Genomic DNA, 23,207 nt, shown 5'->3' with positions numbered 1-23,207 from the left:
CCAGACCAGGGCTCGAACCCGTGTCCCCTGCATTAGCAGGCAGATTCTCACCCACTGCGCCACCAGGGAAGCCCCATAGCTTAGCTTTTATTGGAGATGTAGCCACAGATGAATTACTGATCTTACGATAAAAATCTAGGAGATGCTATGATTTCTTAACTTCTATGTATATACAGGAAATTGTGTTTTTTAAAGTCTAAAGATGTGGAGATGTAAAATTAATACAAAACCTACCAGGTAGTTTTGTCAAACAATCCTTATTATGTTACCTATATTAATAAAAAGATATAAGTGTAATATTTCCTATTTCATGTTATAAAATGCCTTCTCTTGTTATGATTTTTGTTTGTCTCTAAAACATTGGGCTCTTTCTCAAAATCCTACATCCATATTCACTTTCTTTCTTGGCCTTCTTCATTGCTCTTTGCAATTTCCAACAAATTATAAAAGAATGGACATCCACCCATAGAACTAAATTCTTCATGGCACAGATAGTACATAATTCAGCACCAACATATTTCCTTCTTTTTATAGTTCGGAGAAGAGCATGCATCTGGAATTTGAACTGTGCACTTTCTAACTTCACTGCATTAGCTAACACAATTTTAGTTTTTGGTTAAAGGGAGATCATGCTGAGAAAATATTTACAGGGAAAGGGAAGTTACAGGGAAAGGGAAGTTGCAGGGAAAGATTTACAGGGAAAGGGAAAGATATATTCATGTTACTACCTGATGGATAACGATATTTTTCTCTCCAATAAGGAAATGGATATTTTCAAGATAGGAATGGTGGTTTTCAGGATTGCTATTATTTAGAGAGAAGACTTGTATATATGTATGAGAGAACTTCTTGAGTTTTAATTTTGTCTTGATTTCACTGTTGTTATAAATGACTTTATGATTCATGCTTACAGATTAAAAGATCAACTAGTTCCAGAAGGTGATTCATTCTATAAACAAAATCGGTTTGTATGTCTCAAGTAGCCAGTTAGGCTCAAAAGCCACTGTCTCATTTTGTGACAGTCTTGTTGGGTGTCCAAGAAGACAACAGAACTGAATATTAATTCTGTGTCCTATGGAGTCTGATTCTTAATTTAACTTGCATTCTGGGTGCTTTTATGACTTCAGTTCTTCCAACAGGCTGGTAATGGACACTAAGAATAATAATATCCTTAGCCTGGATAGATTCTCTCTGAGCTTATCTAATTATCTTCCAGTGACTGTCAGTTTTCACCACTAACATCTTGGGTGAGTGACTAGATTTCTGTTCATTTAGCTCATAACAAGAACAAGAACTTAGATTGACTCAGTGCTTACTATGCACTAGGTGCTTTATACCCATAATTTCTTTAATAAAGGAGATTTAATAATCTCACTTTATGGAAAAGAAACAAAAGTTTAGATATCTTAGTAACTTGCTCAATGTCACAAAGCTATCAAATGGATGGGCCAGGATTTGAACCCAGTTCTGTTTGATTTCAAAGCCCAAGCTTTGGTACAAGGTTACTGTGTACAAGGCAGATGCTTCGTAAATGAAAATTTTCTCAAGATACTGGTTAAATTGTTCAATTCATTGTTAGAGCTGAACAGTGAAGATACATTTTGTCAGTTTATTTAATACCAACAAAAACAAAAAGTGTCTCAATGGTATATCTGTTGATTTGAAATAGAACATGGCAGATAAACAAAAGAATTTTCCCCCTACGTTTGTAATCATGAATAAAAGGAAAGTGAAGTTTTTATTCAGTCTAGTCAAAGATAAGAGGCTCTTGTTATGAGTTAAGGGTACTTCTATTTTTCTTTTCTCAATTAACCGTAACTTCTCATATTCTCTGGTTAGAAAGTTATACTGTATTTTGAAGGACTAAAATGGGAAATTAATGAGACTCACAGCTTTGTTTGAGATGACTAATGGAATATTCTGTACTTGAACCTGTACTTGGTTTCCAAGTAAAGGTAGATGGCATGGCACTGAAATTTCATGATACAATTTGTTCTTTTCCATCCTCTTTCTCTAGGGCACTCACTTTTAGAGTTGACTTTCTATAGCTAAGGATATATAAAGATAATTATTTCCAACAGTCAAAGGAATAGCTACTGTTCTTTTACCCAACTCCTACCTCTGGAACCACAAAGGTCTAGGCACCATTTCGCAGAGATTCTAATTCATGAAGTGTGTAATTTAGAAAATCTCTACTGGTGACTTGGTTAAGTGTCAAGAACCACTGTCTAAGAAAATCAGTTCCAGATTTTTTATACATGCCTCTGTAAAATCCTAAGTACATTTAAAAAATTCCATAAAAGTTTGTGTTTTTTTCTTCCCGTTATTCTCAAACCCTGTGTGTTCACCATGGACAAGTCTCCATACTGCCTTCCCAGAGTTGAACAGGATGGGGATAAATTATAAACAGTCTTTATATCCAGAATTTCTCAGCTCTTAGCAGCATTTCAGGAACACTTGAGTCCTAGAGAATCCCTTTTTATCCATATATCAGATATAGAGGAAGTATTTTCAAACATGAGCCCCCGGACTGTGTGTGTGTGTGTGTGTGTGTGTGTGTGTGTTGGTTTACTAGGGCTAGGGTATTCTCTCTTAGTTCTGGAAGCCAGAAGTCTGAAATCAGGGTGTTATCAGAGCTGTACCCTCTATAGAGTCTCTGGGAAAGAACCCAGTCCTGCCTCTTCTAGCTTCTAGTAGATGCTCAGCATTTCCTGGTCTGTGGTTGTATCACTCCAACCCCTCCTTCATCTCATGTTGCCTCTCCTTTGTTTGTATTTAACTTTACTCTGTGCCTCTCTTATGAGGATAATTGTGCTGGCATTTAGAACCCACCTGGGTAATCCAGGATAAATTCCTTATCTCAAGATCTTTAACCACATTGTCTACCATAGAAGGTAATATTCACTCTCTTGTCACATAATATTCATAGGTTTCAGGGATCGGGAAGTGGATATATCTTTAAGAAGCCATTTTTTTTTCAGCCTACCACAGTCACTCTTATGATCAGATGTCCTACCCAGAGAGTTTGAATGACTATATTTCTCTTCAAATTTCTGTGTATGTCAAATTAACCATATTTCATAAAAAGTGAAAACCTGGATTGGTCCTAGGACGTTAATTAATAATGGAAAAAATAAAGTAAGTTGGGTTTCTTTACATTTTCACTGAATTCACTGTATTTTGCCACCTATATTGCATATAATTGTATAAATACATCATTCATTCATTTTAAAAACATCTATAGAGCACCAGCTGTGCTCTATAGATACGATGCTTAACCCTGGGACACAAAAACTAAAAAAGGTATAGTTCCTTCAATTGAGCAGCCAGTAATCTAGACAAGAAGATATTTGTATCATCATTTCATTCAATTTCTAAGTGCTATTATACTCCTATAGCCAGGCTATGGATTCACTCTTTTAATCTGCCACTCTTCTAGTTTGATATTGTTTATCCTGATTTTAGAGAGAAGAGAACCAAAAGAAAATATTAGTTTAAGACTATACACATGGTAGGAGATAAAGCTTAGATTTAAACTATTGCAGTCTGATTCCAGAGCTCAACTATCAAGCACTGCATGTACTACATTGATTATTTGATAGAGCACTCTATAATGGAGTTTCTAAGAATAAGTATTCTCCTTTTCTAACTGCTGTTCAATTATTTTCTTCTAGGTATACTCAAACTTTTCTATGTGGCTTTGTCTTTTCTGATGCTTGCCTCTTGGGTGTTAGGGTTTGTGAAAGTTCTCTTGTGACTTGAATTATATGGGTTCGCCCTCCTCCAGGAACTAAGACAAACAAGAGTTTGGAGGCATGACATCCTACTAGAAACACCTCTCTGCATCTCCCTTTAACTTAGATGTGAAAATTGATGATTAGAGATGGTGAGAAATTGTTCTTTTGTAAAGTAGCTTACAGATTCACCAATGATAGGGAAACTCCTGCATATTTGGTAATGGATTTCCATATAGCTTGTTCTGCAACTTTTGTGAGAACATATAAGAGTGGTCTTATTTGGCATCTAAAGAGTTGACTCATCAGTTCTCATTTTCACAATCTTGATCCATCTGCCTAAGTAATAGCTAAATTTTCTTTAAATAACTGATACCACGAGAGGTCTTTTCTTCTGCAGGAATAATCCTTATATCTCTTTCTAATCACCAAAAAACCTGACACAGTAATAGGTATTCAGTAACATTCAATAAATTCATGTCAAATTGGATCGATTGTTTATCTAGTAGTTTTAGCAAGTATCAGATGATGAAAGAAAAGATGGTGGATTTGGTACAAAGAAATTTCCCAATATACCTCCAAATGGACCTATAATGTCGCCAAGGGGTACATTGTAAGTAACCAAAAAAATGGTTCAATGGCGTTAGCAGTGACTTTTAACTGTCACTATGGTTTTGTTCAAGCCTGGGTGAAGTATGCATTTTAGGAGGGACAGGATTAGTGGTGGCCCCCCCATTCCTAACTCATTCCAGCCTCTAGTGACAGCTTGCACATTGGAAGCATCAACTTGAATGACGCTGTGGTGGTGACTTTTTGATTTCTCAGCTGGTTCTGCCCATTGTTGTTATGTTCAGGGTAACAATAGTTTGTGGATCTCCTAATAAAGATGTCAAAGAACTAACAGGTGTGCAATGTGGTTAATCATCAAGAAACATGGAGTGTCACTTTTACTTCACAAACTTTAATTGTAATTGGAAGAAGTAAGTAATTCAGTTACTATTCCCTTATTCAAATTATGTTGTCAGATTTTCAGTCTGTGCTTCTCCCAAAGAGCTTTCAACATGCTGTTTAATGTGGTCTGAAAGAGAGGGCTGGCTGGAATACTAATTTCCTACATTTGTGAAAACAGCTCTCTTTGGACCTAGATATGGAAATGAAATTGTGATCTGGTGCCATTAGTATATATTACTGTGATACAAATGACTCTTCCACAAGTGACACTACTAAGTTCTCACTGAATATTTTTCTAGAACAACGTCTTCCCTCTTTCAAGAATAAAATCATTCTGGATATTGAAACTTCTACTTTGGAAAATCCTGTTCCCCTATGTTCACAAGGAAACTTCCTCTCCAACCTCATGAAGAACCGTACTGGGTAAAATTCTTATCTTCCTCTTCACCCTCATCATTCAATCAGGAATAGAAAACTTTTCCTCCCTTTGTTATTATCTCCAGCTTCCTTTCTATCTTCACTGTTGTGTCTTCCTCTCACTCCTTATCCTTTCCTGTCTCTCTCTCTCTCTCTTTCCCACACACACACACACACACGCAGACACACACACACACACGCAGACACACACACACACACACACACACACACACACACACACACACACACACACACACATACCAGCTTGCTCTCAAGCAGAATCAGCTGTTTTTCTCTATTTCCAATTATCAAATTGAAAACTTCAGTGGCATATTTAAATGTCTGACCCATCTAAATCCTTCTGTTTGGAAGATCTATGGCTGTCTCAGGCTTCTATGACGGCAACTGGGGAGTTAGTTGTATTTAGGGTGGGAAATAGAACTCCTACTGTATTTTCCACTCTAGCAATACAAGAAAACATGGTTCCTTCTACAGCTTTAGAAAGTTGATACCTAAACACTCCTCATTCAGACCCTTGCGTGTGTCCTTTAGTAGTTGGAACCCAAAGGGGATAAGGAGTGAAAAATTAGGCTTCTCTAACCTCTGACCTGTAGGAATCAATATACTTGGAAGTGGCTGCCTAGAGAATGATTTGGGAGCTGTGTATTAATCTGCTCTCAGAGGGTTTAGATATGGTTTATAAGCAAAAACCAATCAATCAATCAAAAATATGTCCTTGAGTATGTCATCCACACACCTGTTCTTGGTTAAGCACTTCTTTCTCAGCATAAAGCTTCACAGACTTGAAGAGAGCCTTCCTGTTGGTTACTTTAATGTGAAAATACGTCATCTCCTATCAATCAAAATTTATGCTGCCTTCTATTACAGCGACAACTGTGGCCATATCGGATTAACAGCCAAGTTGTTAACATAAGTCTAAAACCCCCGCATCTCTCTTTTTCACTATTTCTTTCTCCGTGCATCTCTGTGTTAGCCTTTGAAATGTAAATAGGAAAATTTCTTTCTCCAGAGTGGTTAGCTTTAAACCGTAGCCAATTTAATTATCCTCTACTGATCAGATGTCTCTACCTACATTTAGGTGTGGCTATCAATTGTCAATTATTTTAACAATCTTACCTAGTTTACTCTGACGTTACCGCCAGATCTTTTCAAGAGTAAAAACGTAACTTGAAGCTATAAATCCAAACATATCAGTAGGTTGTTAGTTTGGTTTATTTGATACAAAGCCTCTCATTTCATGGTTAAATTCTACTGCACACAACTCTCTTCTGAACAAATTTGGATGAGAAGCCAATGACTATGGCTTGTGGTCATCCAATGGTGGGGTTGAAAATATGTGGTGGTCATATTTTGGAGAGAGTTTGTTTGCCAAGTGGAAATGGACAGGATTATCCTGTGTCATTTGTATCTACAGGGTCTTTCATCCATATTACTTCTCCATAATGTGGCTTTAAATTATCTGCTAGGAATTGATTGGGACATTTGATATTCTTTCTCTTTCAGAATCTTTGTTTTCTATTTATCCATGCCCCCCCCTTTTCTTTACAATAATAGTAGCGATCATAGCAGTATGTATTGTTATGGGTACCTCTGGTATACTGTTGTTCAAAATACTTGCTTCTCTTCCCTGGAAGGATTATACTTTAGAGCTCATTTCTGCAGGAGGATTTTGCTTTTCTGTCCTTTTGAATTTATTCTGGCACAGGCTCTGGATAGTGAATTGTGAGTTGTAATAATGTGGGATATTTCTGACCAGAAGTTTTCCAAATCAGCTTGTAGTTATCAATCTCTTTTCTCCCTACGAATCCCAGATAGAGGCTACCCTCAGTCTGCGAGAACAAGAGAGAAAACTGTTGTAAGTCACTGACATCTTTCAGGTTGGTTGTTACTATGGAAAAACGTAGACTAAATTGACTAATAAAACCCCTTGACTTAACAGTTACAACTCTGGGAATTCATTCGCAGCAATAACTTAACAAGTGAGAAAACATACAGGATCAGTGATACTCATCACATTGTTCCAAAAATTTCAAAAAATTAGAACCAAAATTTAACAGTGATTTCATTAAATGACAACACATCTATACGATGGAAAACTATGCAGTCATTAAAATTGTTATGGTATATATTTACATATATATACTTTTATATAATTATATATACATATCTATATCTTTATCTGTTTAAAAGTATCATGCAAGGATATCCAAAATATATTGGTAAGTAAAAAATGATACAGTACGAATGATTCTATTTTAGCAAAATGATATGTTCATCAAAAGAATATGCACTGAGTACCAAAAAATATTTATAGGAGTAGAATCATTATAATAAACATTGAAGACAGACCAAAAAGAGAAGTCATAAAATTGTGAGGAGAAGGCTTACGGGCAAGAGTAGAATAAGAGAAATGCTGTGCTAACAGCTTTACCTTTTGAATAACATAGAGAAGGCACAGAAGGACCATGCTGTTAGCTGTCAATGCTCTTTCTTCCTCTCCTACTCACTGCCTTTGTAAATGCAAGCCACAGATGCAATTTGGTTGGAATGCATCTGTGAACATGAGCCTAACGATCAATAAATTGAATGTTGAAGCTGAAATCAGCTCCAGGGTAATGTATGATTTAAATCAGAGTGTATCAAAATAAATACCCACCAAAGGCTTTACTATCTGCAAAACAGCAAAATTCTCTGTCTTGTTTCCTCTTTACTGATTACTATTTATTCTTTACTTATTTGTTGTATTTACAGGTTCTAAAATTAGAATCACTAAAGTTACTCAAAACACTTGCTGGATGAAGTACTGATCTGACTTTTTCTAAAGCTTATATCTCTTGCTTTATACTTGCCAAAATCTTCTCAAGCATTTACTTCTGAATTCTATGACTTAAGTTTTGATCACATATACCATGACATGGAACAATATGGTTGGTTGAATATAGCACTTGCTCCCATGACTTGTGCCTATCCTGGGCCTATTTGCCTTCAGATGTTTCCTTCTTTGGCTCTCTTCTGTATCACAGGAAAGCTGACCCCTATAGGCTGCAATTCCCTGGCTCCCATAACAGCTAGTTTCTCACTGGGATTGGCCAAGAGGAGGCACCCACAGATATTTGAGGGTGAACAAATGAAAAAGCCAGATATTCCTTTCCTCCTATTTCGCCTGTGCAGTATTTTGCTATATAGCTCTGTGACTCCAGCATCTTTTGATCAAGGTCACTGGGTTCCAGATTCTATGGAGTGATTCTGGCTCTAGGATTCAAATAACATTATCTTCTCGAGTTGAACCTCCAGCCTAGGAATGTTTGGTGGCCTTGGACTTCCATTACCTGTGTAACCAATCTCCTGCATTAAATACCCTTGGTTATGAGTAATTAAATGAGCTTCTGTTTTTCTGTTTGCAATCTGACATAAAAAGTTAGTTATTGATTGTTTAGTTTGAAATATGATTTGCTGTAATCATGTGTAATAAGGGAAAATGAGATTTCATTTATAGTAATTTTTTAAAACTTTCAAAGATGTTATCTGCAGTAAATATCAAAATTGAAGGAAACAATTTCTCAAGGATTCAAGATTAATTTTTTTTTTTCAGTGAGGATGGGGAAGGATTATGCTTATGTGATTCTAAATAGGTAGAACTTCTCCATGTAAACAAAATCAGTGTTGCTTACTTTAAAGGTGCCATTGCTGCTATGGACTTGACTTATTACACTTGAGATGGAGATGACCACTTTCTAGTGGTATGAAGGACAATGCTGTCTTTAAAAAAGAGAGAGAGAGAGAGACCAGTTTAGGCAAGACCTTCAGTTCTCTTTGTGTATGGTCCTTACAGATCTGTGAAGGGTCTCACTCTGCTGAGCCTGATTCTGACCTGGCTCTCATCCTGGCCCTTGGCTCTCCCTCTCTCCAGGTGGAAAGATGAGAACTCCAGTTCCAGACCATATACTCTATGCCACATCTCTGTTTTTAGCCACACCCACGAGAGGCTTTATTTCCACATTTCATTCCTGCAGTCCTTGAATTTCATTTTGTAATGTATATGTTCTCTGAAAAAGAGGTGAACATAGGCAGACTGGAGATGTGCCCTATCTCTGTACACATACTTCATGTGATTATCTTTTCTTCAAAGTTGTAATAATGTGAAATAAAACACTCTTTACTTATGCTAGGAAAGGCAGTATTATATAACGTTTACGAACTTGGGCATGTGGATTTGGATCCTTACTTTGCCATTTAACCAGTTCTGGAAACTCAAGCAAGGTACTTCAAATCTCTGTCTTCATTTCATCTGTAAAATAGAGATGAAGAGATTTACACTACCTAACAGGCATCTTTGAGGACTGAATCTAATGTTTTATAAATAACTTATTGTAGTGCCTGGAACATGGGAATATAGTAAACACTTAAGACTTGTAAGTCATTACAGTGATGATGGTGATGTTGGTGCTTGTATAACAGAGTCTAATGAGAAGACTGATTAATATTTTTATATTAGGTATGGCCTGGTATATTTTAAATTCTTGGCAGAACTGGCATATATTTATGAGCATATTTCTATATATGAGTTTTTATACACGTGTCTTGTTTATAGAATAAAGGTCAAAGAATACTTAGGATCTTCCAGAAAAGAAAAGGAGTTATAGCCAAATAAGGTCCTGTTTTCTCTTGTTTTCCTTAAGTCAAGTAGGAATCTATTGAAGGACCTGGAAAACAATAAAGAGTCCGTGCAGTGCTACTTAAAATGTTCAAACTAACTTTGAGATGCAGCACAGACATTCCCCTGTCTAGTTGCAGCATTCTTCTGAGTGTAATACAATGCAGGACAACCACGGTGAGTTATGAAGAGCCTCTTTTCTAACTGCGTAATAGTCAAATAGAAGAGAATGGGCAATTCCTTTCCAACTGAGGATATACTTCCCACCTTCTCCTTAATCCTCTTCAAATTCTACCTGATTTGAAGAGTAATGCAACCATCCTAAGACCTTAAATTTGCTGAGTTCAATCTGACTTAAATTCATATATTCTGATATCTTATCCTACTGCCCTCTCTTTCCTCATTTCTTTTGTAATTTCATCCTTCTTTTCTTTACTTCTTGAACTCAAAATAATGTAGTTTCCTAAAGTTCTATCCTAGGTCTTCTTCACTTGTCACTCCATGCTTTCTTTTCCTAGGCAATCTAGGATAGCCACACCCATAGTCATCTCTCCACTGACAACTCAAGCTTATGTATTTTAACCCTAACTTCTGAGCACTGGCCCATACAGTCAACCAATAGCATTTACATTACTATACTTTCCACGTATTTCAAAACGAACATGTCCCAAATAGTATTCATTATATTCACCTACTCTAAGTGGATTTTCATTCATTATTTTTTGTCGCAGCGAGTGGTAGCAAATTCCACAAGCTTTACAGGTCAGAAACCTCAGTGTTTCCTTCTCCATCACCTTCATACCTAAATCATTATTATGCCTTATTGATATTATACAGACATTTCTTAAATATTTTATCAATTCACTTACTTCCTTCTCTACTGCCGTCACACATCTTACCCTAACAACCTGCTACAGGTCTTCCCCTACTTGTTCTTGCCCTTTGTGTTCCAATTTTCTCATAAAAGCCAAACATCTTTTTTTTTTCAACTTTTTCTTTTGAAGTGATTATAGATTCATAGGTGCTTATAGAGGAATGTACAGAGAAGTCCTATGAATCCTTCCTTCAGCCTCCCTCCATGCTAACTCCTTACACAACTAGAGTACAATATCAAAAACAAGAAGTTGACATTGACATAATCCATAGAATTAATTCAGACTTCACCAGTTATTCACGCAGTTGTGTGTGTGTGTGTGTGTGTGTGTGTGTGTGTGTGTGTGTGTAGTTCTATGCAATTTTATCACATGTGTAAGCTTTGTGTAACCACCACCACGGTCAAAACACTAGACTGTACCATCACAAGACTCCCTCATGTTACCCCTTTATAACCATACCCATCCCCTCCCCTGTTTTGAATCCCTAGCAACCACTCATGTGTTCTTCACAGAATACTGCTGGTGCTTCGATCTTGGATTTTTAGCCTCCAGCACTGTTTCAGCCACCCCAACTCAGTCCCTGCTGGTGCCATCTACAGGTATAGAAGGCCCTCCCCTTGTCCACCTGGTATCACTGGGCCAGCTTTTGCACTGGAATAGGAGAGTGGAAGCCACTGGGACTGGCCCTCCTATGATCCTGAGTGAATGGCAGGGAGATGCAGGCAGCGGCTGCTGCTGCCCCTGCCACGGACAGGACTGCCACAGGAAGCCGGGTTGGGCAGTGAGGACTGGGGTGGTTGGGCCTTCTTGCTATTGATGCTGCCAGTGGATTGGACCACTGCCAGGCCCAGATTGTAGAATGAGGGTTACGACTCTCCACTGTGTCTGTCATGCTTTCCTTCCCCAGTCCTCGGCCAGAAAGGACAAGCTTTTCTTTTGGGTCGTTTTTGTTTTGCCTATGCCTGTGGGTGGTTCTGGGCTTTAGACCTCTCCTGTGCCCAGTCTAGGAGCATACGGGAGATGAAAGGAAAATCTAGGAAATTTCACCACGTAGTCAGTCCCCATGTCCTCAAGTTCTATTCTCAGCAGTCTGCCTTCTTTCTTCCTTCCTAGCCAGTGCTGTTGACACTCTTTCAGCTTACTTTCAGAGTTCTTTCTTCATTGTCTAATGGACAATTTCCTGGGTATTTTGTTGTATTTATAGAGGAGCACAGAATAAAGAATTCTACACCATCTTGCTGTAGAACAGGAGCCAAAATAATCTTTTAAGAAAGTAAATGTGTTTGGATTGCTTTACCCCTTATCAGCATCATTATAAATCATCAATAGGCTTTCTGAATTCCAGTCACATGGTCTTCTTTCAAATTTATGCATACACCATATTCCATTTCTACTCAGATACTTTTCTACTGCTCTTCTTTCTGCCCAGGACCATTTTTTTTTCTCCCTTCACAATCTCCCATCTTCTATTCTCAAGAACTCCTTGCCTATCCATGAATTCCTATTTATCTTTTAGAACTCAGCTCAAATATTTAGTCAAGGAAGTCCTCTCTGACTCCCCATACCAGATCAGACCCTCTTACACTATATACACTGTTGTACTCCCTCTGTTCTCCTTGATGTTCAGCCGTTGCATTTATAATTAAGCTAATGGTTGTGTAGTTAATTGTTTAATACTAAACAATCTCTATCCATTGCTAGAATGCAAGCTTCTTAAGGTCAGAGTCGATCTCTTTCATCACTGATCTCCCAACCTCCCTCCCGGTACTCACCAAGTGTCTGACTACATAAAAAGTTTTCATTACTTAAATTTTAAAAATTCAGTATGTGTCTGGGATTTTCCATTTTCAGAAAGCTTTGCAGTCATTAAGTAGATAAATATCTAAACAGTTCTGAAGGTTTAAGGAATTAAAAGTCACACAGTAGTTAGGAAACAGTTGTCCTCTTCTCAAAGCTCAGTTGGAGAAAATTCCTCCCACCTACAAGGGGGAGTTTATAGTAAAGACACCTTTTTTTCTTTTCATGGCAGGTCAGTAATTTAGTTCTAAAGTGTAGCTTTCCCTAATTTCTTCCACAGTTATTTACTCCAGTCAGCCAGGCATGGGGCAAGAACCTGGTGAGACAATGGTGAACAAGACAGACCAGTTTTTCTTTGATGAAACTTGCAGTTGGAAAACACAGAGATGATCTTCAGGGAGAAACTATGAAGACCCACAGCTATTGTGTTTCTTACTTGAGAGTTGGTGTCAGTTTCTAATATTTCTAATTTTTACTCAACTAAAAGAAACAGAGAAAAATTATTTCTCGAACAATGAATCACAGAATTAAGAAAAAAATCAGCATTTTGGAAGAAAAATGTTGAGAAGTCCATAGGCCAGTAATTTTCCCTAAATCTGTAGGGGATTTGGTGCATTCTGTTTGGATTACTTACTAATACAGGAAGAGGATCTCAAATAACAATGTGTTGCACAATGTTATTCTGGAAATCTCATGTTAAAAGTAATGCCACCACCAATGTAAAGTTGCTTTTATTTCCTCAGCAAAGTTTATAAACTGAATTTTTGTTCCAGTAAATACACTGCAACAGTAGTTGTAAGTAGAGAGGAAACGACAGTTCCCTAACATTTCCTAACATTAAATAAAACAAAACTCCAAATCCTCAAAGATTGTTGCCATCTTTCCTTCAGTAATAAATACATTAAACCCAGTTCACTTGTTTGCTAGCATTCCAGTAAGAAGAATAAATTCTAACATTACACTTTTTGGTCTTGACATCTGAAAATGTGGTTGAAAAAGATGCTGATGATCACTGTTTTCTGAGGTTAATATTTTGGATGTAGCCTTTCTATCTTTGTTGGAATTGCTATGTTAACTATGGTGGATATTTTGTATTGGTTGGTTAAAAGAGAAAATGACCCCACTTTAGACCATTATAACAAACTTCTGAATCTGCAATAACCTTAAATAATCAGTCAACTGATACATGAATAATTTGATCATCTTTCTACCATTGAATTGATAGATTGTGTAAACTTACAGATTAAATGAAATCAGTTAATAGTGTAAAAAACTGTATTTAAAACCTGACTTATTGGGCTTAAGGTTGATATTTAATTAAATCTCCTTCCCTATCCTAAGTTTGGAACTGGAGTTGAACAAATGGAGGTCAAAGTAGCAGCTAAGCTGTGTGACTTAAATGTATGACCATGAGCAGAATTTCTCTTATCTTGTTTTAATCTAAACCTTATGATGATCTACTCAAGTGTTGTTGTTTAAAAATAGGTGCACAGATTCTTTGACATTTCTGCCTTCAAAAAGTGGAATCCACTTCCTCTCCCCTTGAGTGTAGATAGATTCAGTGACTTGCTTCTAAAAAGGAAAATATGGCAGACATGATGACTGTGACTTTTGACACTCAGTCAATAAAAGGCACCGTTATTCCCTCCTTGTTCTTTCTCTTAGACCATTCACTTTGAGGAAAGACAGCTGCTGCCATGTCATGAGGACACTCAACCAATCCATGGCAACGTCCACATGGTAAGGAACTGGACTTCCTGCCCACAGCTATGTGAGGGGACCTCTTGGAAGCAAACACTGAGAAATCTGGCTCCTGATCACAGGTAATTTCTAAGGCTTTGCCTGGCAGACCTGATGAGAGAAAGCTGTCCTCTCCAGGCCAGACCTGTGTACAGCCAATGCATTACGGTCTCTGAAGGGAGTTGCAGTCAAGGACTCAGGCCCCCTGGCCAGTCACGTCCTTCATATATTTGCATTCTTGGTTTTCGGTGGGCACCTGCATTCAAGCTCTCTTTATCTGAGGCCTTAGGCAGAGGTCAACTCCAGGTGCCTCTCCTGAGGTCTCCTTATTGCGGGGAGGAGGAGGAAATCTTGAATTCACTTAGGAGGGTGTTAGGAAGGCTACTGTAAGGAACTAATAATTGAGCTCAGATCTAAACGATACCTAGGACTAACTAGATGAAATAGGAAACTTGTGAATAGGTAAGAGGTGTCTCACCCGAAGGAGTAACATGCGTTTACCCAGAATTCCAGCCTTACAACCATGAAGCTTTGTAAGGTAAGTAGAGAGAAAAAGCAAGATGAGCCAAAAATTTCTCCAGAATGCTGACCCTATAGGCAGTGACCCTGGTGTGCCTACTTTTTGGAAGCAGGGGGTGCACAATGCATCCTGCTTCTCAGCAGGAAGAGTCCAAAGAGAGAGGGGAAAAGGCTAAATTGTATATGTTCAAGTTCTTTTCTCAATTTCACCCTTAGGAGAGTCATACCTCTTCCCCAGAGAGGGCAGTTAAGGGAAAACCACTCCACAAATGGACCAAAATAGGGTCTTAGTGAAGTTGTATTTTCCACATTTTTTTACAATGATCAACATTCTGGGAAATTTTACAGGTCATAAAATCAGTAACTGTTACTATGATATTTTGGACACCCAAAATATCATAAAATAGGTGCACAGATTCTTTGTGATTTATGATTCTTAGCAGGGCAAAAAAAAGTGAAGCTTTTGATGAGTAAGGTTATAGACATGGTCTTTTGTCAGGAATAAAATCTTAAATTTGTTGCTGTAAGTAGTCAACTTCTCTTCTACTTAATGCCAATTTATCTGTGGTCAACTCATTATTTTCTCCATTGAGATACTAAAAGACCAGTAATTAACCTGAAGGAAAAGAGAAAAGTGTGAACTCCATAAAAGTACCTTTATCAAGTTCTTTGCATTCTTTGGTCTTCATCTGTCACAATACCACACTGAGCTAATTATTCATTATATCCATTTAACAAATGGATATTCGGGGACTTCTCTGTTTTGGGATCTGTGTTAGATATGGTGGACACAATACTGAGCAAAACAAAAAGACATTATTTCTGAAGTTAAAAGGTTTATAGTCTAGTAAGGAAAACAGACATCAATAAAATAATTCCAAAAAGTCAATGTAAAATTACATTGGTAATAATTGCTAAGAACAGATGCATGGTACTGTGGAAGCCATGAAGAAGGGATGTGACTTAGGTGGGAAGTAGAAAAGACTCCTCTCCTTGGAAGTAATATTCAAATAGAAATCTGAAAGACAAGTAGTAATAGCTAAAATCAGAAGGGTAGAGATAGGTAAGAGGTTTTCCAGCCTGAGAAAATAGCTCAGGTGAATGGCACCTTGCAGCAGGAAGTGTGGTTAAACATCAGGGGTAGATGAGGCCTATTATGTCCACACCCAATTAAGAACTTGAGTGTTGATCAGGCTTTTTCAAGCATCATATTTTCCTGGACAGAACAACAAGTGGATGCTAGTGGTGGGAATTTATTTGCCTAGAGTATTCAATTAGGATATTGAAAAAAATGAACCTTAAAATTCCAGTGGCTTAACGTGATAGAATTTTCTTTCTCGTTCCTGGAACAGTCTATTGAGGATGTTACTGCTTGGTGGTGGCCTTCCACGTAGTGTTTCAGAGGCTCAGTATCCTTCCATCTTGTGGCTCCACCATCCACTAGCCTCCAACAGGTGGAGGGAGACAGAGGGAAGAGGGCACAACCATTTCTTTTAAAAATCCAGGCTCCGAAGTAACACACATCATTTTGCTCATATTTTATTGTTGTGAACTAGTCATGTGACTGTACCTTTATGCAAGGGGGTGCCAGGGAATATACTCACTGCCTGGGAAGATGCCTCTGAGAAACACCTACCATATTCTAGAAGGTGGAGCATAAGTTTTTTCACGACGGCTAGCATCTTTGCCATACTTACTGAATGAATGCAAACTGCTGATTGGTTATGTCATTATACCCCCGACCTTGAATTTCATAACTCTCTGGGCAATTATGTGAAACTTTCAAAACAACATATTGATTTTTCAATGTGAAAAATAAACACATATGCTATTTGGAATTTTGGAATGAGGTATACAGATCTTCATGATCACAGATATTTTTATGATATATTTATAAGAGGAAAAATCACTCCCTAGCAGGAGGAGAGAAATTAGTTAGAATTGTTTATCTTGTTTAGAAACATGGTCTTTAATAATGTTTCTCAAGCCTTGAGCAACTAGTTATATGGATGGATCCTAAATCGAATGCAAGTGAGTACAGAGGACATTCTTAAATAAGCAGTTACGATTTCCTTTCTAACTGTAAACCTCTTCAGTTATAACAGGAAACTAAACAGAATTTGAATGTGTGAAAGGTTCAGTTTGAGGTATTTTATTTTTATCATTCTTAAAAACTCATGGGTTCATCTGAACTTTTTTTACGGTAAAATTTATAATGGGAAAGTTTTTTATGGTCAAAATTTATAATGGGAAATACCACGAAAGTGTGTGTGTGTTTGGTCCGCCCAAAAGGAGCTTTAGAGATCAGATAAGTAGGTGAGAAGACTACTAAAGCAGAGAAATTACTGCACATTGTGCCACCCTAGCGCTGGAATAGGTGGCAAATGTGACTTTAGCCCCAGAAACATTGAGAGCAGGAACAATATCTGACTCATCTATTCAAGGGTGAAAAACTAACCGGAATTATTACTTTAGCCTAAGAGTGATAAAGCACCAGGTGCTGAGATCCTGACCTGATGTACATAAATTAAAAAACAATGGTAAAATATTATATCTGTGTAGTGCTTTTTGATTTCCAAAGCACCATCTGGGGTTGATATTTATCACCATTGCGACACAGCAATAAAGATAGTCAGACAGTTATAAAGTTGAGCACTTCAGAGAAGTTATGTATGCACAAATCTTTTGGTTAAATTGCCCCAGGAGTTGAGTGTTCCTAGTATTTATAAACTTCCACTTGACTTTGAGTTTATGTCACTCCTTGTTCTCCTGTTGATGGATTGCACTTTAAGTACAACCCTAATATACTAATACTCATGAATAACATTTTTGACTGGGTGAGCTAAGCTATTATATAATTGGACTTTTTACCGCCAGGCATTGAAGTAATCTAGGATCCTTACATAGTCTTGGCTTCTAGGTTTTTTCCTGACCCTTAGAGTTTTATGTCCTTGGCCAAATTTCTTATCTCTTTCAGTCTGTTTCTTTATCTGTAAAATGAAGATAAGGATACTTGTTCTTATCAGTGTCATGAAACGCACATGGGTAATTTACAAAGATGGTGACCAATTGTTATAAATCTTAAATGTTCTACAAATATAAATTATTATTTGGCTTCCTCTTCCTTGTTGGTTTTTATAATCCAACCTAATCCAAAAATAAATGGATCTCAACCATGGGCTTGAGCCTAAATGAATTTGGTTCTTGGGATAACAAACTTGTTTTATGATTTCTTAACCTTGACTTAACTTGACCAATTACCCTAATTTGTCCAGGGTTTTCTGAATTTTAGCAATGAAAGTCCAATGTCCTGGTAAACCCCTCAGTTCTGGGAAAACCAGGATGGCTGGTGACTCTACCTTGACTTTCTGATTCTAAGAATCCTTCTCAGAAGCAGTTTTTAATCTTCTCTTATTAATATGAGATCTTTCTTTGGAAAGAATATCCCTTCCATATGAGTCCATTTGTTTTTCAGAATATGGATTATATCAGACTTTCAACCAAATCACATGGCTAAATAGTACGTAAACTGTACGTAATACAGTTCACATGTCTACATAATGACATAGAACTTTTATACAGAGATATGTGATCAGTTAATTGTGATAACCTCCACTCCAGCACTTATTATATTTAATTGAACTATTTAACCATCTGTTTCCCTAATCAGATCTTATCAGGAATCCAGTCGTGTTCATCCTTGATTCTGTAGCATCTAGCATGCTGACTGGCACACTGGAGACACCTAGGAAGTACATAATAAACTGAAATATGGAACTTAAACTTGCACAGTTCAACCCTTATGAGAGTCAGATTTTTGATGATCTATAAAGTGTACATAATAAAAGCTTCATTTAAGCCTCATAGAATTTAGTAATACTTAAATTAAAAAAAATGAAAAATGTTACTTTTATAAACTATAAAGTATAATAAAATTTAAGTGAGAAAGGATTGTTATTAATATTTAATAACTTTAACCTTACAGTTTGTCTTTCGGTCTGTCATGACTCCTGGATTCTTGATTTGATCTTTGAATATTAAATTTGTGCTTCTATCCAAGAGTTTATATCATTTATCCTATACATAAATCACCACAGGACAATGTGAAACAGACTCTCCTTGACATGGATATAGCCACTTATAAATTAATATCATCATATCAAAATATAATAAGAAAAGTAGATGCATCTAAGTTCAGTCTAGTTTATTTCCTGAAAGACTTTGCTCAAAGGTCATCTATGTGTGTTTTGTTTTGTTTTTGGCTGCACCACGAAGCTTGTGGGATCTTAGTTCCCCAACCAGGGAATTGAACTTGGGCCCTTGGCAGTGAGAGCGCGGAGTCCTAAACACTGGACCACCAGGGAGTTCCCTAAGGTCATCTATATTAATGCTGTGCAATAGTTGGTAAACCAGGGAAACCTCAATAAATTACGTATTTATTGCAAAAGGAATTAAGTCTTTATTGCAACATGATTCACAGTTGTCTCTTCAATTTATTCTGGATTAGAAAGTGTTCTTCAAATGCTATCACATCCAGGGCTTGATTTTGGTGGCCCATCACAGGTACTCTGTTCCTATGGAAATTCCCACTGAATTAATCCTTGGTTCTGAAAATCCATCAAGAATTCAGAGCAGCTTGATCAGTACGGAAGATAGTCTTTGCCTCTGGATTTGGATTAATTAATTAATTTGCAGATTGCATTTTATTTATTTATTTTAACATCTTTATTGGAGTATAATTGCTTTACAGTCGTGTGTTAGTTTCTGCTGTATAGCAAAGTGAATCAGCTATACATATACATATATGCACATATCCCCTCCCTCTTGTATCTCCCTCCCACCCTCCCTATCCCACCCCTCTAGGTGGACACAAAGCACCGAGCTGATCTCCCTGTGCTATGTGGCTGCTTCCCACTAGCTATCTATTTTACATTTGGTAGTGTATATATGTCAATGCTACTCTCTCATTTCGTAGCAGCTTACCCTTCCCATCCCTGGTGTCCTCAAGTCCATTCTCTACGTCTGTGTCTTTTTTCCTGTCCTGCCCCTAGGTTCATTAGAACCTTTTTTTTTTTTTTTTTGATTTCATATATATGTGTTAGTGTACGGTATTTGTTTTTCTCTGACTTACTTCACTCTGTATGACAGACTCTAGGTCCATCCACCTCACTACAAATAACTCAATTTTGTTTCTTTCTATGGCCAAGTAATATTCCATTCTATGTATGTGCTACGTCTTCTTTATCCATTCATCTGTTGATGGACAGTTAGGTTGCTTCCATGTCCTGGCTATTGTAAATAGTGCTGCGAAGAACATTGTGGTACATGTCTCCTTTTGAATTATGGTTTTCTCAGGGTATATGCCCAGTAGTGGGATTGCTGGGTCCTATGGTAGTTCTATTTTTAGTTTTTTAAGGAACCTCCATACTGTTCTCCATAGTGGCTGTATCAATTTACATTCCCACCAACAGTACAAGAGGGCTCCCTTTTCTCCACACCCTCTCCAGCATTTATTGTTTGTAGATTTTTTGATGATGGCCATTCTGACCGTTGTGAGGTGATACCTCATTGTAGTTTTAATTTGCATATCTCTAATGATTAGTGATGTTGAGCATCTTTTCATGTGCCTCTTGGCCATCTGTATGTCTTCCTTGGTGAAATGTCTATTTAAGACTTCTGCCCATTTTTTAACTGGATTGTTTGTTTTTTTGATATTAAGCTCTATGAGCTGTTTGTATATTTTGGAGATTAAGCATTTGTCTGTTGTTTCTTTTGCAAATATTTTCTCCCATTCTGAGGGTTGCCTTTTTGTCTTGTTTATGGTTTCCTTTGCTGTGCAAAAGCTTTTAACTTTCATTAGGTCCCATTTGTTTATTTTTGTTTTTATTTCCATTTCTCTGGGAGGTGGGTCAACAAGGATCTTGCTGTGATTTACATCATAGAGTGTTCTGCCTATGTTTTCCTCTAAGAGTTTTATAGTGTCTGGCCTTACATTTAGGTCTTTAATCCATTTTGAGTTTATTTTTGTGTATGGTGTTAGGGACTGTTCTAATTTCATTCTTTTACGTGTAGCTGTCCAGTTTTCCCACCACCATTTATTGAAGAGGCTGTCTTTTCTACATTGTAAATTCTTGCCTCCTTTGTCAAAGATAAGGTGACCATATGTGCATGGGTTTATCTCTGGGCTTTCTATCCTGTTCCATTGATCTATGTTTCTGTTTTTGTGCCAGTACCATACTATCTTGGTTACTGTAGCTTTGTAGTATAGTCTGAAGTCAGGGAGCCTGATTCCTCCAGCACCATTTTTCTTTCTCAAGATTGCTCTGGCTATTTGGGGTCTTTTGTGTTTCCATATAAATTGTAAAATTTTGGGTTCTAGTTCTGTGAAAAATGCCATTGGTAGCTTGATAGGGATTGCATTGAATCTGTAGGTTGCTTTGGGTAGTATAGTCATTTTCACAATGTTAATTCTTCCTCCAATCCAAGAACATGGTATATCTCTCCATCTGTTTGTATCATCCTTAATTTCTTTCATCAGTGTCTTATAGTTTTCTGCATACAGGTCTTCTGTCTCCTTAGGTACGTTTATTCCTAGGTGTTTTATTCTTTTTGTTGTAATGGTAAATGGGAGTGTTTCCTTAACTTCTCTTTCAGATTTTTCATCATTAGTGTGTAGGAATGCAAGAGATTTCTGTGCATTTTGTATCCTGCTACTTTACCAGATTCATTGATTAGCTCTAGTAGTTTTCTGGTAGCATCTTTAGGATTCTCCATGTGTAGTATCATGTCATCTCCAAACAGTGACAGTTTCACTTCTTTTCCAAATTGGATTCCTTTAATTTCTTTTCCTTCTCTGATTGCTGTGGCTAAAATTCCAAAACTATGTTGAATAGTAGTGGTGAGAGTGGGCAGCCTTGTCTTGTTCCTGACCTTAGAGGAAATGGTTTCAGTTTTTCACCTTTGAGAATGATGTTTGCTGTGGGTTTGTCATATATGGCCTTTATTATGTTGAGGTAGGTACCCTCTGTGCCCACTTTCTGGAGAGTCTTTATCATAAATCGGTGTTGAATTTTGTTGAAAGCTTTTTCTGCATCTATTGAGATTATCATATGGTTTTTTATCCTTCAATTTGTTAATATGGTCTATCATATTGATTTGTGTGTTAAAGAATCCTTGCATTCCTGCGTTAAACCCCACTTGATCATGGTGTGTGATCCTTTTAATGTGCTGTTGGATTCTGTTTGCTAGTATTTTGTTGAGGATTTTTGCATCTTTGTTCATCAGTGATATTGGCCTGTAGTTTTCTTTCTTTGTGATATCTTTGTGTGGTTTTGGAATCAGGCTGATGATTGTAGCCTTGTAGAATGAGTTTGGGAGTGTTCCTCCCTCTGCTATATTTTGGAAGAGTTTGAGAAGGATAGGTGTTAGCTCTTCTTTAAATGTTTGATAGAATTCGCCTGTGAAGCCACCTGGTTCTGGGCTTTTGTTTGTTGGAAGATTTTTAATCACAGTTTCAATTTCAGTTCTTGTGATTGGTCTGTTCATAGTTTCTATTTCTTCCTGGTTCTGTCTTGGGAGTTTGTACTTTTCTAAGAATTTGTCCATTTCTTCCAGGTTGTCCATTTTATTGGCATATAGTTGCTTGTAGTAACCTCTCATGATCCTTTGTATTCCTGCAGTGTCAGTTGTTACTTCTCCTTTTTCATTTCTAATTCTGTTGATTTGAGTCTTCTCCCTCTTTTTCTTGATGAGTCTGGCTAATGGTTTATCAATTTTGTTTCTCTTCTCAAAGAGGCAGCTTTTAATTTTCTTGGTCTTTGCTATCGTTTCCTGTATTTTTTTTCATTTATTTCTGATCTGATCTTTATGATTTCTTTCCTTCTGCTAACTTTGGGTTATTTTTGTTCTTCTTTCTCTAATTGCTTTAGGTGTCAAGTTAGGTTGTTTATTCGAGATTTTCTTGTTTCTTGAGGTAGGATTGTATTGCTATAAACTTCCATCTTAGAACTGCTTTTGCTGCATTCATAGGTTTTGGGTCATCGTGTTTTCATTGTCATTTGTTTTTAGGTATTTTTTTATTTCCTCTTTGATCTCTTCAGTGGTCTCTTGGTTATTTAATAGCGTATTGTTTAGCCTCCATGTGTTTGTATTTTTTACAGTTTTTTTTTCCTGTAATTGATATCTAGTCTCATAACGTTGTGGTTGGAAGAGGTATTTGATATGATTTCAATTTTCTTAAATTTACTAAGGCTTGATTTGTGACCCAACATATGATCTATCTTGGAGAATGTTCCCTGAGCCCTTGAGAAGAAAGTGTATTCTGTTCTTTTTAGATGGAATGTCTTATAAATATAAATTAGGTCCATCTTGTTTAATGTGTCATTTAAAGCTTGTGTTTCCTTATTTGTTTTCAATTTGGATGTTCTGTCCATTGGTTTAAGTGGGGTGTTAAAGTCCCCTACTATGATTGTGTTAATGTCAATTTCCCATTTTATGGCT

General features: G+C 37.1%; 1 long non-coding RNA gene across 1 annotated transcript in view; it reads left to right on the top strand.

Moving 5' to 3' along the window:
* LOC309624428 overlaps nt 1-23,207 on the top strand; it is a 599,716-nt gene that overhangs the window by 295,824 nt on the left and 280,685 nt on the right. Inside the window, exon 3 of the long non-coding RNA XR_014241912.1 lies at nt 14,115-14,272. This is a non-coding gene — a long non-coding RNA (uncharacterized lncRNA). The remainder of the gene's footprint in view (nt 1-14,114; nt 14,273-23,207) is intronic.

This window comes from Balaenoptera borealis (assembly GCF_965194805.1).
Source record: "Balaenoptera borealis genome assembly, chromosome: 2".
NCBI lineage: Eukaryota > Metazoa > Chordata > Mammalia > Artiodactyla > Balaenopteridae > Balaenoptera > Balaenoptera borealis.
Note: the sequence above shows the minus strand (reverse complement) of the source record. Positions and strands in the feature narration are given on the sequence as shown.